This window comes from Salmo salar, chromosome ssa01, assembly GCF_905237065.1.
Source record: "Salmo salar chromosome ssa01, Ssal_v3.1, whole genome shotgun sequence".
NCBI lineage: Eukaryota > Metazoa > Chordata > Actinopteri > Salmoniformes > Salmonidae > Salmo > Salmo salar.
In genome coordinates, this window is record NC_059442.1 from 30,953,723 (window position 1) to 30,960,588 (window position 6,866).

Consider the following 6,866-nt stretch of genomic DNA (forward strand, 5'->3'; position numbering starts at 1 on the left):
TGCCTAGCTCCACTCCTATTCCCCAGGCGCTCTCTTTTGATGACTTCTGTAACCATAATAGCCTTGGTTTCATGCATGTTAACATTAGAAGCCTCCTCCCTAAGTATGTTTTATTCACTGCTTTAGCACACTCTGCCAACCCGGATGTCCTAGCCGTGTCTCTACCAAAAACTCTGAAATCCTCATCCCTAACTACAACATTTTCAGACAAGATAGAACGGCCAAAGGGGGCGGTGTTGCAATCTACTGCAGAGATAGCCTGCAGAGTTCTGTCCTACTATCCAGGTCTGTACCAAAACAATTTGAACTTCTACTTTAAAAAATCAACCTCTCTAAAAACAAGTCTCTCACCGTTGCCGCCTGCTATAGACCACCCTCTGCCCCCAGCTGTGCTCTGGACACCATATGTGAACTGATTGCCCCCCATCTATCTTCAGAGCTTGTGCTGCTAGGTGACCTAAACTGGGACATGCTTAACACCCCAGCCATCCTACAATCTAAGCATGATGCCCTCAATCTCACACAAATTATCAATGAACCTACCAGGTACCATCCCAAAGCCGTAAACACGGGCACCCTCATAGATTCATCCTAACCAACTTGCCCTCTGCTGTTTTCAACCAAGATCTCAGCGATCACTGCCTCATTGCCTGCATCCGTAATAGGTCAGCGGTCAAACGACCTCCACTCATCACTGTCAAACGCTCCCTGAAACATTTCAGTGAGCAAGCCTTTCTAATCGACCTGGCCCGGGTATCCTGGAAGGATATTGACCTCATCCCGTCAGCATTTTTAAATGCCTTCCTCACCATCTTATATAAGCATGCCCCATTCAAGAAATTTAGAACCAGGAACAGATATAGCCCTTGGTTCTCTCCAGACCAGACTGCCCTTTACCAACACAAAAACATCCTGTGGCGTTCTGCATTATCATCGAACAGCCCCCGTGATATGCAACTTTTCAGGGAAGTTAGAAACCAATATACACAGGCTAGCTTTTTCAAGCAGAAATTTGCTTCCTGCAACACAAACTCAAAAAAGTTCCGGGACACTGTAAAGTCCATGGAGAATAAGAACACCTCCTCCCAGCTGCCCACTGCACTGAGGATAGGAAACTCTGTCACCTCTGATAAATCCACTATAATTCAGAATTTCAATAAGCATTTTTCAACGGCTGGCCATGCTTTCCACCTACCCCTACCGCGGTCAACAGTACTGCACCCCCCACAGCTACTCGCCCAAAGGAGGGGACACTCTTGACCCAAACTGCTACAGACCTATATCTATCCTACCCTGCCTTTCTAAGGTCTTTGAAAGCCAAGTCAACAAACAGATTACCGACCATTTCGAATCCCACCGCACCTTCTCCGCTATGCAATCTGGTTATGGGTGCACCTCAGCCACGCTCAAGGTCCTAAACGATATCGTAACCGCCATCGATAAGAAACAATACTGTGCTGCCGTATTCATTGACCTGGCCAAGGCTTTCGACTCTGTCAATCACCACATCCTCATCGGCAGACTCAATAGCCTTGGTTTCTCAAATGACTGCCTCGCCTGGTTCACCAACTACTTCTCTGACAGAGTTCAGTGTGTCAAATCGGAGGGACTGTTGTCCAGACCTCTGGCAGTCTCCATGGGGGTGCCACAGGGTTCAATTCTCAGGCCGACTCTTTTCTCTGTATACATCAATGATGTCGCTCTTGCTGCTGGTGATTCTCTGATCCACCTCTACGCAGACGATACCATTCTGTATACTTCTGGACCTTCGTTGGACACTGTGTTAACTAACCTCCAGACAAGCTTCAATGCCATACAACTCTCCTTCCGTGGCCTCCAACTGCTCTTAAATGCAAGGAAAACTAAATGCATGCTCTTCAACCGATCGCTGCCCACACCTGCCCGCCCGCCCAGCATCACTACTCTGGACTGTTCTGACTTAGAATATGTGGACAACTACAAATACCTAGGTGTCTGGTTAGACTGTAAACTCTCCTTCCAGACTCACATCAAACATCTCCAATCCAAAGTTAAATCTAGAATTGGCTTCCTATTTCGCAACAAAGCATCCTTCACTCATGCTGCCAAACATACCCTCGTAAAACTGACCATACTTCCGATCCTCGACTTCGACGATGTCATTTACAAAATAGCCTCCAATACCCTACTCAATAAACTGGATGCAGTCTATCACAGTGACATCCGTTTTGTCACCAAAGCCCCATATACTACCCACCACTGCGACCTGTACGCTCTCGTTGGCTGGCCCTCGCTTCATACTCGTCGCCAAACCCACTGGCTCCAGGTCATCTACAAGACCCTGCTAGGTAAAGTCCCCCCTTATCTCCGCTCACTGGTCACCATAGCTTATTTTTCTACTGTATTATTGACTGTATGTTTGTTTTACTTCATGTGTAACTCTGTGTTGTTGTATGTGTCGAACTGCTTTGCTTTTTCTTGGCCAGGTCGAAATTGTAAATGAGAAATTTTTCTCAACTTGCCTACCTGGTTAAATAAAGGTGAAATAAAATAAAACAATTAAAGACAGAAATACTCCTCAGCACCCCCCTCCCCATCCCTCCTTTAACAAGCCGCAGGTGAAGAAGCCGGATGTGGAGGTCCTGCGGTCGTGAGGCCGGTTGGATGTACTGCCAAATTCTCTAAAACAACGCTGGAGGCCGCTTATGGCGGAGAAATGAACATTCAATTCTCATGCAACAGCTCTGTTGGACATTCCTGCAGTCAGCATACCAATTGCACGCTCCCTCAAAACTTGAGACATCTGTGGCATTGTGTTGTGACACAAAACTGCACATTTTAGATTTGCCTTTTGTCCCCAGTACAAGGTGCACCTGTGTAATGACCATGCTGTTTAATCAGCTTCTTGATATGCCACACCTGCATATGGAACATTTCTGGGATATTTTATTTCAGCAAATGAAAGCTGGGACCAACACTTAACATGTTGCGGTCATTTTTGTTCAGTATAATTTGCAGCTCAGTTTACAGGAGATAGCTTGCTATGTGTGACACATAGAAACATGACTGGTCTCTACTGACATTGCTTGAGTTGAAGAAGCAAACCCTGTGACAGAGGTAGGGGCACTTAGTGTCGCTGATATGGGATGGTTGTCCTAACCCAGAGCAGCTTCAGTAAGAGGGTTAATAGCCACAATACCGACAAGAAGACACAGCTTTACCCTGAGTCGATTTTCCTCTATAATCTCAACAATGCTACATAATTGCATTTATTTTTTTAAAGCACCAAGCCGCACCAGATCATGGGGTTTAAACTCCCAGTGCGGAGAGGGGACAGAGGAGAAAGAAGAGATACAGAGATGTGGTGCAAGAGAGAGATGGGATCTGTTTACAGTCGACAATCATCAGTTCAAAGTGGTTGGATCATTTGTAGTCTTTGTCCGGACAGCTGGATGGACTCAGAAACACATTTGGGATGTCCTTGAAGATCAGAGGATAAATATAAATCATAGATTCCATCACATACACATTCCAACACTAGCTCAACATCAAAGAAAAGAACAGTGGCCAAAACACTATTTTCTGTGCTTGGACCCCACAAACACTCATCCCTGGTCTTCACAGTGGGTAAACCCTCTTTTTAACCATTAGTGGACGCTGGACGCACCCTCTCTTCCATCCGAGGTCCGTCCTAGGTTCCATCCTAATGACTGCTTTCGCAAGCCTGCCTGTCAGTGCTCTGTGATTTGTGCCTGTGCCATATCTCAGCTCAGGAGGGCAGATGACAAGCTGATTAGGAGTGGAATTTCCAGGGGCTCAGAGTTGCTATTCCCAGCCTCCATCCTCTAGATTAGACCCTTTCTAGCTGGGGACAGGCTGATGACACCTGGGCTACAGGTGAGACTGTTATATCTCATAACAACAGGGTCAGCTTCGACACAACCTGACCACACAGGGCTGTTTATAACCCACACAAATGCCAGGATTACATCATTAACTCCCCAACCCATATACACACAAATACACTTTCTAAACATGGTTGGGGGCTTAATTCTAAACATGGTTGGGGGCTTTATTCTAAACATGGTAGGGGGCTTTATTTAAAGAACATAAAACTTCCAAGTAAAAAAAAAGTGTTGATAGGGGACAGAATGCAGTCAGACGATCAAATAATCGGCATATACGGTGCATTTGGAAAGTATTCAGACCCCTTGACTTTTTCCATATTTTGTTACGTTACAGCCTTATTCTAAAATGTATTAAATTGTTTTGTTTTCCCCTCATCAAATCTACACACAATACCCCATAAGGACAAATCAAAAACAGGTTTTTAGAAAATCTTAGCCGTATTCATCGACCTGGCCAAGGCTTTCGACTCTGTCAATCACCACATTCTTATCCGCAAACTCAACAGCCTTGGTTTCTCAAATGACTGCCTCGCCTGGTTCACCAACTACTTCTCTGACAGAGTTCAGTGTGTCAAATCGGAGGGACTGTTGTCCGGACCTCTGGCAGTCTCCATGGGGGTGCCACAGGGTTCAATTCTCGGGCCGACTCTTTTCTCTGTATACATCAATGATGTCGCTCTTGCTGCTGGTGATTCTCTGATCCACCTCTACGCAGACGATACCATTCTGTATACTTCTGGACCTTCGTTGGACACTGTGTTAACTAACCTCCAGACAAGCTTCAATGCCATGCAACTCTCCTTCCGTGGCCTCCAACTGCTCTTAAATGCAAGGAAAACTAAATGCATGCTCTTCAACCGATCGCTGCCCACACCTGCCCGCCCGCCCAGCATCACTACTCTGGACTGTTCTGACTTAGAATATGTGGACAACTACAAATACCTAGGTGTCTGGTTAGACTGTAAACTCTCCTTCCAGACTTACATTAAGCATCTCTAATCCAAAATTATATCTAGAATCGGCTTCCTATTTCGCAACAAAGAATACTTCACTCATGCTGCCAAACATACCCTCGTAAAATTGACCATCCTACCGATCCTCGACTTCAGCGATGTCATTTACAAAATGACTCAACAAATTGGATGCAGTTGGATGTATACTACCCACCACTGCGACCTGTACACTCTCGTTGGCTGGCCCTCGCTTCACACTCGTCGCCAAACCCACTGGCCTCAGGTCATCTACAAATCTCTGATAGGTAAGGCCCCGCCTTATCTCAGTTCACTGGTCACCATTGCAGCACCCACCCGTAGCACGCGCTCCAGCAGGTATATCTCTCTAGTCACCCCCAAAGCCAATTCCTCCTTTGGCTGCCTTTCCTTCCAGTTCTCTGCTGCCAATAACTGGAATGAATTGCAAAAATCACTGAAGCTGGAGACTCTTACCTCCATCACTAGCTTTAAGCAGCAGCTGTCTGAGCAGCTCACAGATCACTGCACCTGTACATAGCCCATCTGTAAATAGCCCATCCAACTACCTCATCCCCATACTGTATTATTATTATCTTGCTCCTTTGCACCCCTGTATCACTACTTGCACATTCATCTTCTGCACATCAATCACTCTAGTGTCTAATTGGTATATTGTAATTACTTCGCCACCATGGCCTATTTATTGCCTTACCTCCCTTTTCTTACCTCATTTGCACACAATGTATATAGATTTTCTTCAACTGTATTATTGACTATGTTTTGTTTATTCCATGTGTAACTCTGTGTTGTTGTATGTGTCGAACTGCTTTGCTTTATTCTTGGCCATGTCGCAGTTGTAAATGAGAACTTGTCCTCAACTTGCCTACCTGGCTAAATAAAGGTGAAATACATTTTTTTAAAGGGTCTCATTATTCTGGTTAGAGCCAGTTTGCGCTGTTATGTGGAAGTAGTACACAGCGTTGTACGAGATCTTCAGTTTCTTGGCAATTTGTCACATGGAATAGCCTTCATTTCTCAGAACAAGAATAGACTGACGAATTTCAGAAGAAAGGCCTTTGTTTCTTGCCAGTTTGAGCCTATAATCGAACCCACAAATGCTGATGCTCCAGATACTCAACTAGTCTAAAGAAGGCCAGTTTTATTGCTTCTTTAATCAGATAAACAGTTTTCAGCTGTGCTAACATAATTGCAAAAGGGTTTTCTAATGATCAAACTTGGATTAGCTAACACAACGTGCAATTGGAACACAGGAGTGATGGTTGCTGATAATTGGCCTCTGTAGACCTTTGTAGATATTCCATAAAAATTACAAAAAATAAATAAATAATAAAATCGGCTGTTTCCAGCTACAATAGTCATTTACAACATTAACAATGTCTACACTGTATTTCTGATCAATTTGATGTTATTTTAAATGGACAAAAAATGTTATTTTCTTTCAAAAACATTTCTAAGTGACGCCAAACTTTTGAACGGTAGTGTATATCAAAACTTTTCTGATGTACCCAGAGGACTGTTACTAGCATGTTTTAACCACTCCTATGAAAATGGTTGATCAGATACTCAACAAAAAGCTCTGATTTCACCATTACTGAAACAAGTAAATATAAAGATCCAGTCCATGGCCCTGTGGTCTAAGGCACTGCATCTCAGCGCTAGAGGCGTCACTACAGACCCTGAATTGATTCCAGGCTGGAACACAACTGGCTGTGATTGGGAGTCCCATATGACGACGCACAGTGTCGTTAGGGTTTGGCCGTCACTGTAAATAACAATTTGTTCTTAACTGACTTGCCTAGTTAAATAAAAGTAAAATAAACATTTGAGTTCCCTTACACTTCAGTGTAGTGATGCAAAATGCATAGCGCAAAGAATTAAAAAAGGTATTGTCGATATTATTCATTCAAATCAGTTTTGGAGATAAGGTAATCATAGCTAACTTTGAAAAGGCTTATGATAAAGTACGACTGGAATTTATATAAATATC